This window comes from Triticum dicoccoides, chromosome 2A, assembly GCF_002162155.2.
Source record: "Triticum dicoccoides isolate Atlit2015 ecotype Zavitan chromosome 2A, WEW_v2.0, whole genome shotgun sequence".
Lineage (NCBI taxonomy): Eukaryota > Viridiplantae > Streptophyta > Magnoliopsida > Poales > Poaceae > Triticum > Triticum dicoccoides.
The window spans coordinates 214431790-214445082 of NC_041382.1; positions in this window are offsets into that span (position 1 = coordinate 214431790).

The following is a 13293-nucleotide window of genomic DNA, read 5'->3' on the forward strand; positions in this document are numbered from 1 at the left end:
TGAGGGAAGGAAGAGGGAGGAGGAGAGGTCGGAGCGGCCCGACCTGGGCCCTGGTCGCCGGCGGGAGGAGCGGCGGCGCTCCGGTGGTCTCGGGGCTCGCGGTGCATGGGGACAGAGGCGACGGTCATCGAGGAGATCGGGATCGGGCTCCTCCCGATCCAGATCGAGCGAGGGAGCAGGGAGCTCGGGGCTGCAGCCGTGTGGGCCTGGACGGGCCTCCCGCGTGCTGCGGCGAGCCTTGCGATGGAGTGCGGAGCCCGGAGCCACGTGGCCGGCTTCGGTTGGCCGCGGGCACTAATGGAGCGGCGGCTGGCCACTAGGGGAGCTCCAAGTGGCGGAGGGAGGCTAGTTAGCGGCGGATCCGTGGAAGGAGGCGGCAGTTGGAAGGTGGAGGTGGCGACTGCGGGTTGGGGCGCGGTAAACAAGGAGGGGAGGAAGGAATGTCCAGAATTGGAAGGGGGTCTCCTTTTATAGGCAGGGTTAGGGTTTGGGGGGGTTGTGGGGTTTCCGGACCCTAAGTTGACGATCCGACGGCTCCGACGAGAGGGGGAGTTCAGGTGGATGATGATGGGTTGTGCAAGTGGACTAGTGGGCTGAGAAGAGAGGAAGATGGGAAGCCCGTCACATGTTTCCGGATACCAGAAACACCCGACGTCTGACCGGCTATACTGCCGCTATAGTTATCCGTTGGAGCCTCAAACGGACTCTGTTGGGGATATAACTACCAGGTATGACCCGCCCAGGAGGGGCCGGGTCAACCCCAATGGTGGGTTACGAAAAGAAGCACAGTAATATTCAAGATGATAGTTTATTAAGACTTATAGAAAGCCTAAGCCGAGAGGCGGCTTAAGGCCCAATATTGTGAACCACCATATGTAGAGAAAGACTTGTAAGGAAAGACATATAAAAGAAGTCACCAAGCCGGACATGTTTTATGAGCTGGCCGGGACTCTGTAGGCCGCTAGGCATCAACCCATGTATTTAAGGGGACGACCCGGCGACGGCTTAGGACAAGAAAGAACAGATCAATAACCAAGCTAGCGGATTCGCTCCTTGGTCATTGAAACCTAGCAATACAACAACAACTGGACTAGGATTTACCTTCACCGTAAGGGGCCGAACCAGTATAAACCTCTCGTGTCCTTTGTCCCGATTAACCCCTTTAAGCTTCCTAGTTACGATGGCCCTACGACTAAGTCCTTTTGCTAGGACATCTGCTGTGACAATTCCACGATAGACTCCGAATGTGATGAAACTTGGCAGGCGGCCTACCTCCACTATAACAAGGCCGCACGCCAACTTTCACCCCATTCCGAGGACATTTTCCGGCCACTTATAAAATAATATTTCGGACATGCCACGGGCGCGTGCAAGTGTGTATGGGCTCAGAAGGGACAATAGGTAGAACTGGGAGACCCGGACGGATGCAACTTTTGAAAACATGATGATGCAATGCACATGTTGACATGGCAAAGATGCGACATGCAAGCAAATGACATGGCAACCACAGCGAATAACTGGAAGACACCTGGCGCATTGCACTCTGGGCGTCACACTTTTCCTCTCTCATAATAATTATATGTAGGATCATACTCAAATTCAACAATATAGCTATCATATAAAATTTTCTCTACATGATCCACATGCATGCAAAGTTGACTATCTTCCAAAATAGTGGGATTATCATCAAATAAAATCACGACCTCTCCAAGCCCACCTTTATCAAATATTTCATAAAATTGATTATTCTCCAAAGTAGTGGGATCTTTATCACCTAGAGTTTACACTCTTCCAAACCCGCTTTCAATATTATCGCAAGCATATTCATCATGGGGTTTAAATATAATTTTAAGATCATAAGAATCATTATCACCCCAATCATGATCATTGCAATAAGTAGTGGACATAGCAATATTAGCATCCCCAAGCTTGGGGTTTTGCATATCATTAACACAATTGACATTAGTAGAATTTATAATAAAATCATTGCGATCATGCTTTTCATTCAAGGATCTATCATGAATCACTTCATAAATTTCTTCATCACAGTTTTTAGATTCACGAATCTCAAGCAAAACTTTATAAAGATGATCTAGTGCACTCAACTCACTAGCAATTGGTTCATCATAATTGGATCTCTTAAAAATATTAGCAAGTGGATGAGGATTCATAGAAATAGATTCTTAGCAAGTAAAGATGCAAGCAAATAGAAGGCATATGGCAACATAAGCAAAGAAGATTGCAAGCAAAAAAGATAGATCTGACGAGAAAAAGGCGAACGAAAAAGAGGGCGAATAAAACTGCAATTTTTTGTGAAGTGGGGGAGAGGAAAACAAGAGGCAAATGGCAAATAATGTAAATTGCAAGGAGATGAGATTTGTGATTAGGAACCTGTTTATGTTGAAGATCCTCCCGGCAACGGCGCCAGAAATTCTCCCCGGCAACGGCGCCAGAAATTCTCCTTGATGGCAGCTAGAACTACGTTGGTATTTCCCTGGAGAGGGAGGGACGATGTAGCACAGTGACGGTAGAGTATTTCCCTCAGTTATGAAACCAAGGTATTGAACCAGTAGGAGAACCAAGCAACACAACGTAAACAACCCCTGCACACAAATAACAACACCTCGCAACCGACGAGTTAAAGGGGTTGTCAATCCCTTTCGGAACGGCGCCAGAAATTGGCGTGTGACGGGAGAAAGTTGTAAATATTGATAGATCAAACGCCAAATAAAATACATTGCAGCAAGATATTTTTGGATTTTTGGTTTAATAGATATGAAAATAAAATCAAGGAAAAAGTAGATCGCAAAGGAAAATATATGAGAAACAAGACCCGAGGGTCGTAGGTTTCACTAGTGGCTTCTCTCGAGGAAAATAGCAAACGGTGGGTAAAAAAATTACTGTTGGGCAATTGATAGAACATCAAATAATTATGACGATATCCAGGCAATGATTATTACATAGGCATCACGTCCAAAATTAGTAGACCGACTCCTGCCTGCATCTACTACTATTACTCCACACATCAACCGCTATCCAGCATGCATCTAGTGTATTAAGTTCATGGAAAATGGAGTAATGCAATAAGAACGATGACATGATGTAGACAAGATCCTTTTATCTATATGGCAGTAGATATAGATCTCGTCTTTTTATCCTTAGTAGCAACGATACATACGTGTCGGTTCCCTTTCTATCACTGGGATCAAGCACCGTAAGACCGAACCCACTACTGGGCACCTCTTCCCATTGGAAGATAAATAGATTGAGTTGGCCAGACAAACCCCAAATATCGGAGAAGAAATACGAGGCTATAAGATATCATGCATAAAAGAGACCAAAGAAACTCAAATACTTTCATGGATATAAAAATGGAGATCAGATCATAAACTCGAAGTTCATCGATCCCAACAAACACACCGCAAAAGAGTTACATCATATGGATCTCCAAGAGACCATTGTATTGAGAATCAAGAGAGAAAGAGATGAAGCCATCTAGCTACTAACTACGGACTCAAAGGTCTACAAGGAACTACTCACGCATCATCGAAGAGGCACCAATGGAAGTGGTGAACCCCTCTGTGATGGTGTTTAGATTGGATCTAGTGTTTTCTAGACTCTGCGGTGGCTGGATGAATATTTCATCGACTCCCCTAGGGTTTTGGGAATATTTGAGTATTTATAGAGCAAAGAGGTGGTCCGGGGGGCACCCGAGGTGGGCACAACCCACCTGAGCATGCCAGGGCCTCCTGGCGCGCACTTGTGGGTTGTGCCCCCTTCGGGGCACCCCCAGGTGCAACTAGGCCCCATCTGCTTCGTTTTGGCCCATAAAAAGTCATCGTAAAGTTTCGTGCCATTTGGACTCCGTTTGATATTGATTTCCTGCGATGTGAAAAACATGGAAAAAACAGGAACTGACACTGGGCACTATGTTAAAAGGTTAGTGCCAAAAAATGATATAAAATGATTATAAAACATTCAAGATTGATAAATAAACAACATGGAACAATCAAAAATTATAGATACGTTGGATACGTATCAGCACACAAGGTGTTCCTCCGGTATTCGGGAGTTGCATAATTTCATAGTCAGAGGAATATGTATAAGTCATGAAGAAAGCAATAGCAATAAAACTAAACAATCATAATGCTAAGCTAACGGATGGGTCTTGTCCATCACATCTTTCTCTAATGATGTGATCCCGTTCATCAAATGACAACACATGTCCATGGTCAGGAAACTTAACCATCTTTGATTAACGAGCTAGTCAAGTAGAGGCATACTAGGGACACTCTGTTTTGTCTATGTATTCACACATGTACTAAGTTTCCGGTTAGTACAATTCTAGTATGAATAATAAACATTTATCATGATATAAGGAAATATAAATAACAACTTTATTATTACCTCTAGGGCATATTTCCTTCAGCGTGTCCCATTTACTCCATGGCGTCGTTTTCCTTAGTGGTGAAGTATTTTGGCCACTTCAAGCAACTCATCGGACGGTGACCAAGTGGTGCCAAAATCTCTGAGGAAGTAAGTGTGTTCAACATTTGGTCGGATATGCTCGATGTTTTGGTCATTTGACCGGATATGCTCTATGTTTGGTCATTTGGCCGGATCAAATAGGCTCATTGTTGACAATGTTTTATACTTTGTAGCCTTCCTGTGCATGCAATTTGTTCTTGAATTTGGATAAGAAGAACTTCGTCCTCATGCATTGGTGGTTGTAGTTAAATGGGCAACCTACGTGAAATGTATTTATTGTCTCCTCCGCCAAGACTGTTGACATTGGCACCGAGGAAGAAACGAGTGATTCAACCGACCCAACAAAAAAGTGCCGAAGAAGGTTAGGAGAGGCTTTCGGGGAAGTAGTGGAGGATGAGGAGGCGAGGCGAGAATGGGTGGTGGACAAGATGACAGTTGGCGAAGAAGGATGAGGCATATGTGAAAGAACATGCGGTGCCCCCATGTTTGGTTTTGGTAATTGATGACAATCTCTATGGACTAATGGTTGCCTTGAGTTATATTTGAAGGTTTTGTCCATAGGCTTTTCTTGGAGTACATGTGTTGGTTTCAAGGAGAGTTTGTGTTGACCAAGCTGCTATTCAGGAATTATCCAAAGCTTGGTCATGTGAGAGTTGAGCTTATTGCAAGCATGTCTTGAAGAAGAAGATTGTGTGATCATTCATGTTTACCTTCAAGACATCATCCAAATGAAGAGAGTTGGAAAGATTCAAGGTTGATCAAGACTAAGTCAAGAGTGAATCAAGTTGATCAACTCACAAAGCGTAGAAGATGTACCGAGAGGGATCAAGTGATCCCATGGTTTGGTAAGCATTGTCCATTGTGCTTTGTGTACTAACCCATGGTCTATGTGAGAGTTCTACGTGGGGTTAGGTACGTGTTCATGGGCTTGTGTCAAGAGGAAGATATCACTCAACCCATGGAGAGGATGACATCAAGTGGTGATCGTCATCAAGATTGCCGTGTGCAAGTTCAAGTGGATCATTGCGAAGAGATCAAGTGCTTGAAGCTTGCCGTCCATTGTGGTGACAATGGACTTGTGAAGATGTGCCGAAGAGTGGCTCACCCATAGTGGACTATGGGGGAGCAATCATCTAGTCTTCATCGAGCCAACGCAATCAAGAAAGGTGGTCCAACTTGAGGGATTCAAGATCATTATCATCTAGCTCAAGTGGACCATGTGCAAGGCAAAGGTTTTCCCTTGATAGGTTTTCTATTTTACCGGTCTCATGGTGGTAGTTTGGAGACCGGGTTATAGGATCGTTTGCCGTACTATCAAGGGGGGCTCTCAAGTTGGTAGCTTGATCGTACCGTTAGTAGAGAGCTCAAACCATTGCATCCTTGCATCATCTTTCTTGGTTCTTGTTTGGTTCTCTTTGTGAGTCTTAGAGCTTATGGTCATCTTGATGACAAGCTTGAGTTCATCGAAAACGGAGTTCGCATGCATCTTCTATGATGTTTTCGGTGTTGGAGGTTTTACCGGTCTTTTCTGAGGAAGGGTTCTCACCATTTTCTTATGGGCCTTTTCTCATTTGTTTCTTATTGATATTTCTTTGAAGATTGTGTTAGCCCTTGTCGCTAGCTTTCCAACAAACTTGGTTTCATCGAATTCGGAGTCTGTTTGCAAAAGTTGTGGCGGTTTTGGTGTTCTGAAAAGGCTGCAGCGGTACTACCGCGAATTGGAGCGGATGTAATTTCTTACTACCGCTCCAGAGGAGTACTACCGCGGCTCCTATAGCGGTAGTACCGCTCCGGACCAAAAACTCGTGTTCTTCCCCCATTGTTGACCTTCTTCGAGCTTGCTAACTCTCAATCCCTCCAATGATTCTTGCTAGTTCTTGAGGGAAAAGAGAGAGGAGATCTAGATCCACGTTTCCACCAATCACTTTCTCCTCTAAGTGAGGGGAACCCCTTGGATCTAGATCTTGGAGTTCTTCGTGTTCTTCCTCTCATTTTCTTCCCTAGCATTAGTTGCTTTGGTGCGATTGGGAGAGAAGGACTTGGGCACTCCGTGTGCCCTTGCCATTGCATTTGATGCATCGGTTTGAGTTCTCCACAGTGATACATGGAAGTGAAGTTTGAGAAGCTTATTACTCTTGGGTGTTTGGGCACCCTAGAGCTTGTTTCTCTTGGGTGCCTTGGCGCCCTAGATGGTTGGTGGTGTTCGGAGCTCAATCATTGTGGTGTAAAGCTCCGGGCAAGCGTCGGGGTCTCCAATTAGGTTGTGGAGATCGCCCCGAGCAATTTGACGGGTACCGGTGACCGCCCCCAAGGGTTGCCAAAGTGTACGGGTTCGGTGACCGCCCCCAGGGTTGCCATTTGTACGGGTTCGGTGACCTCCCTCAAGGGTCCCTTAGTGAAATCACGGCATCTTGCATTGTGCGAGGGCATGAGGAGATTACGGTGGCCCTAGTGGCTTCTTGGGGAGCATTGTGCCTCCACACCGCTCAAAACAGAGATTAGCATCCGCAAGGGTGTGAACTTCGGGATACATCGTCGTCTCCGCGTGCCTCGGTTATCTCTTACCCGAGCTCTTTACTTATGCACTTTACCTTGTGATAGCCATATTGGTTCTTGTCATATATCTTGCTATCACCTAGTAGTTTATCTTGCTTAGCATAAGTTGTTGGTGCACATAGGTGAGCCTAGTTGTTGTAGGTTTTGTGCTTGACAAATTAACCGCTAGGTTTATTCCGCATTTGTTCAAGCCTAAGCTGTAATTATTTTAAAAGCGCCTATTCACCTCCACATCCGGCCGTATAGTCTTCTCAACTTCTTTTACTTCAGCTACATGTGGTTTGCCACAAGGTAATGATATGGTGAGTAGTGTTGGTCATTGCAATGATGATAATGTGTTTATTATGGATGATCCTTCATCACTATCTTATTGCAATGCTCCTTCTTTGGGCTTTAACACTTCGAGCACTCCAAATGTTTCACATGCTTGTGTTGATAGTCCTTGCATATCATGTAGAAATTGCTTGACTAAATCTCATGATGATATGTTTACTATGTCTTGTTGCCATGATAAAAATGCATATATGTCCTCGAATTGTTATGCTAACAATGTATAGGAAACCCGACACCCCATGGAACAAGATGTGGTCTTGAATGGTGCTTCAACGGATCCTACATCATCATCTATTGCATTTTTCCTTATGGCCAATGCTTCAAAGGTATCTCCCACTTTGAATCCCAATATATCTTGTGATGATGGCAAGAGTGATGATGATGTTGATTATGATGAAGAGAATGATAATGTTGCCTCCTTAAAAACTAAGGGGGAAATGATTTTTAAAGCTCTTCACAAAAATAAACTTGCTCGTTCCAACTTCATGGAAATCATCTCTATTGCCATTGAAGGCAAGAAATACATTGAGGAGTTGGAATCTCATCTAGAGGAGCATGAGGTCTCCATTGAGAAAATGGAATCTCATGAGCGTGATTATGCAAATGAGATCGCGGAGCTATCTCAAGCTCTCGAACATGAACAAACCACATCCGAATCTCTTGAGGAGACCTTTGCTCTAGAATTATCTAGAATAAAGGAATCTCATGATAGAGCACTCGAGGTGGCCAATGATTTCAAAACTAAAAATGCTAAGCTTGAAGTTGCTCATGCTAGACTCCTTGAGGATTTTGAGCACCTCGAAAATGGCTCAAGGGTCATCAAGGGTGAGCTCATCAAACTCACCGAGTCTCATGCTCAACTTGAAGCTTCCTACTTAAAAGAGCTTGCCAAGGTGTCCTCTCCTATTGTTGTTAATGATGATGCTTGGGATACTAACTCTATTACTTGTAAAGCATCCATTTTGAAGGAGAATGTTGAGCTTCGGGCTCAACTTGAATTGCTATCTAGCAATTATGGGAATTGGAAGAAAACCATGAAAAGCTCTCAAGCTCTCATGATGATCTTCTAGTATCCCATAATGAGCTAAAGATAGCTCATGAGGCCATGATTTCTAACGTAACATCTAGTGAGCCTCATGTGGATACTAGCACTACTTCTAGTCAAAATGCTATATTGCCATGTGCTAGTCCTTGTAATTCGTCTACTCACAATGTTGGTACATCTTGTGATGAATTGCTTTCCTTGCCTTGTTGCTCTAACGATGAAGCTTATACTTCCTCTAGTACTTGTGTTGAGACTAACCATGTAGAGAAAATCAAAGAGTTCAAGGCCCAAGTCACTTCTTTGAAGAAAGACTTGGAAAAGAGTCATGAAGGTAAATCCACACTCAACAATATCTTGAGTGTGCAAAAATCCCCCAATGACAAAGGTGGACTTGGATTCAACTCCAATAAGAAGAAGAGGTCCAAGATGATCAAGAAGAAGGGCCAAGAACAAGTCAAGAATTCGGCCAAGATTATTTGCTTCAAGTGCAAAATTGAAGGGCATCATGTTAGATCTTGCCCATTGAAGAAGAAACCCATTAGTGACAAGCAACAAGGGAAGCGGCGACAAGTTCATTCTCATGCTCAATCTCAAGTTGAAGAAAAGCCTCTTCCCAAGAAGACTCGAGTTTATGCTTCTCAAGTTGAGAAATCAAGTGAGAAGAAAGTGAAGAGTAGACGTTACTACCTATGTCGCGAGAAAGGTCACCTCGCCTCTTCATGCACTAGTGGTAACTTATCCAACCCAATTATTATTGATGATATCTATTCTCTTGGGAAGGATAATGTTGGCAATGTGTTTGCCAAATTTGTTGGTGCTCAAAGTGGTGTCAAGAAAAGAACCATTTGGGTAGCCAAGCCTATTGTGACTAACCTCTTAGGACCCAACTTGGTTGGGGACCAACAAGCTCAAACTTGATCAATATGTGATATTGGAGGTCTTTGGAGACTTGGCTACATTATAAAGAATTAAGGGGACTTCATCATTCTTATTGTCTCAAGCCAAGTCATTCGGGTTATCAAGTTTCTATATTATATCCAATGTTCCTCCTTGCGGTAACTCATGCTTAAATTGTTTACTTGAAAGTTACTTGCCCCTTAGCATGTTGTGTTTTTGTACCTTGCATGTGCTTGTATATGTTGTGCTTCCAATTTGCTTATCTTGAGAAATCAAGTATGTGTATGTTGGTTTGCACATCACGTACGTATGTGTTGTGTGTTGAGCCTTTTTGCATCTTGTTTATTTCTTAGTTGGCTCTTGTGAGAGATTAATGGAATATCCCATTATGGGGGAGTGATGTGCTTTGTGCACCTCACAATCCTATAAATGTGTGTACATGAGTAATACATCTAGTATTGATATTTCAAGATTATCTAGTCACTATGTGGTATGTCTTCTCATGAGAAATTCAAATTCTAAATAGTCCAGTAATTATCTCTTGTTGGTTCCTTTTATTTGCCTCTTGTTTATCCTTAATTGGTATCACATTATGGGGGAGTAATATGCTATGTGTATATTACTAGCCTAGAAAATGTGTACATTTGAGATATTGTCACCTAGTGTTGATATTATAAATTATCTTGTTCCTAGGTGGCATGTTAGCTCTACAAGTTGCAATTTGATTTTTGTTTGGTGTGAAGATGATGTCGGATATCCTTGTTATCTACCACCGGGAATTATTTCAAAATACTTCTTGTCTTTTGACAATTGGTACTCACTTATGTGTGGTAGAAATTATTGATCATCTTTACATTGGCCTTTGCTTTTATTTGCTTTATCTCTTGCCTAGGATTGTGTCAACTCCCATTGTATCCCATACCACTTGTGGATCTTGTTAATTTCTTGACCTTGTCTAGTGTTTTCTAGATATAGTGAAAGTGGTGATCCCACCTCATGCATTTTGTATTCAAATGCAAATTCTCTATAATGCACTAGTCTTGGGGGAGCTATCCTATTCTCTATAAAACACTCATCTTGTGATCCTTATCAAGTGTGTGTTTGTGGAAGGCAAGCCGTTTCTTTTTGGTACTTTGTGCCATCATGAAACTTTGTAGAGGGCTTGGTTTGTTTGGAACCATTCTCTCTTTTGGGAGTTTGACATCTTTCTTTTTGAGTGTATCAATGGATATCTCATTCCTTGATGTATCTTTTTGGATATCCTCCAAGTGATAATTTATTCATTTGGTATCTTTTCTTCGCTTGGTATTTCTTTGTCTTTTGGTCTCGGTTCTTGAAAGTCTTGAGCATGCATATTTACTTCTTGTAGTTTCTTTGGCATGCTTTCTTTCTTTGACCCAATATATAGGGGGAACTCCACCAAGTCTCAAATTGGATGAGATGTGCATGAAAATCATTTTCATATCTATATGCACATATTTATGTGGAGTTTGTCCTATGTGTTGTTGGTTCTCTAACTCTTTGGTCCCAATGAGTTTGGGTACCATTTTGTTTGTGTTGTTGTTCTAGGAACAAGTGGAGATGCATTGGATGCTCGGCTCACTCACAAGGAAGGTGGTGTCACCGTGTCCTTATTGGAGTCAAGCTAGGATGATTAATGAACTACTATCTACCTTTAATTGGTATCTACTACATCCATCCAATGGTATCTCAGTAACAAGTATCATCATCTACTTCATGCACACATTTCTTGCATCAACCTTCCATAGGTTGTATCATGGCATGTTATCCATTCTCTCTTGTTATACTTGTTTCCTTTCTCAAAGCATCCCAACAATGATGTCTTGTTGCTAGTTGTGATGTCTTTGATGTTCGTGTGGTTGGAATTCATTTATATGCAATAAGACCATATCTAGCCTTGTGCTATGCTCTCAAGCAAATATCTTATTGGTATATGTATGACTTCCTTTTGGATATCTTGTTCCTTCATGTTGTAACTATTTCGGGTGTACATCCTTCTTTGTAGATATATATCATCATGATCTAGTCTACCTAGAACCATATACACTTGAGAGAAATTACATCTCTAGATGATATCCTTTCTTTCACATCCACCTTGTCTTTCTTATGTTATTTCTTTGGTGGCTCCGTGAAAGCTTTTTCCTTGAGTGCGTGTCTTCTATCGTTGCATCTTGATGCGCTCTTGTGTGGTGAACATTATTTTCCTCATGCTTTTCTTTATGAGGTTTTTTCCATCTTAATTGGCATCCCTCGTCTTGACGCGCCTTTCATCTTCTATCTTCACCGCGGGTTGTCACAAGCATAGGTTCTCTATATGCTTATTAGTAAGCTTGTGAACCCTTTTGCTTGTTGTGTGTGGGAATGATAGGCCTTGCACTGTGTTGCCTCATTCTTTCAAGACTTTATTGATGCTTAATGCTCATCCGTACATTAGTCTTCTCAAGTGCATTGCCTTGACTCACACACATCATTTTGGTTGAGCTTATTCTTAAGTTGCCTCTTTCACTTATTGCTCAACCATGTGTTTGTTACATGTACTAGGCTTAGTTTCCTATATGCTCACTTGCACTTGTTGTAAGTTTCTATTGATTTTGGGGGAGCTATGATCCTATTTTGTGCACTTTGTTTCCAAATTCAAATATTCTTATGTGTGCGCAAATCATGGGGAGCCTCTCTAGTTTCTTTAGAACACTCCTTTGCTCATATCATAATATCTTTTATTCATGTGGCTCGTAGGATCATTGGCCTAGTTGGTTCAATTGGTATCATTTGATAGCTTGCTTCAATAGATATCTTTTGATTACTTGATTGCTTGTTTCTCTCTTTGTTATGTCTTTGTGGCATATCTTTCTTTTGCAATCTTTGGGCCTCAATATAGTTTGTCTTCCTCCAAGTATTTACCGTTGGATGTGTGTATTGCATTCCACTATCTTGTTGAGAAATACACAATTTATGGAGGACCACAATCTATATTGGCCCTCTAAGCTTTTCGCCCATTTTGGCAATCGATGCCAATGGGGGAGAAGTTTCAGAGAGTTTTGTGGAGAAGCTTTGGTTTATGTTTCCTTAGCTTCTGCATCTCATTCGCATGCATTATTGGTTGTTGTAGTGCATGGTGATGCATAATTCCTTGTATAAACTATCTTGAAAGTGATTTTCATCAATTACCAAAATGGGGGAGATTGAAAGAACATGCGGTGCCCCCATGTTTGGTTTTGGTAATTGATGACAATCTCTATGGACTAATGGTTGCCTTGAGTTATATTTGAAGGTTTTGTCCATAGGCTTTTCTTGGAGTACATGTGTTGGTTTCAAGGAGAGTTTGTGTTGACCAAGGTGCTATTAAGGAATTATCCAAAGCTTGGTCATGTGAGAGTTGAGCTTATTGCAAGCATGTCTTGAAGAAGAAGATTATGTGATCAGAGTACATGTGTTGGCTTCAAGGAGAGTTTGTGTTGACCAAGGTGCTATTAAGGAATTATCCAAAGCTTGGTCATGTGAGAGTTGAGCTTATTGCAAGCATGTCTTGAAGAAGAAGATTGTGTGATCATTCATGTTTACCTTCAAGACATCATCCAAATGAAGAGAGTTGGAAAGATTCAAGGTTGATCAATACTAAGTCAAGAGTGAATCAAGTTGATCAACTCACAAAGCGTAGAAGATGTACCGAGAGGGATCAAGTGATCCCATGGTTTGGTAAGCATTGTCCATTGTGCTTTGTGTACTAACCCATGGTCTATGTGAGAGTTCTACGTGGGGTTAGGTACGTGTTCATGGGCGTGTGTCAAGAGGAAGATATCACTCAACCCATGGAGAGGATGATATCAAGTGGTGATCGTCATCAAGATTGCCGTGTGCAAGTTCAAGTGGATCATCGCGAAGAGATCAAGTGCTTGAAGCTTGCCGTCCATTGTGGTGACAATGGACTTGTGAAGATGTGCCGAAGAGTGGCT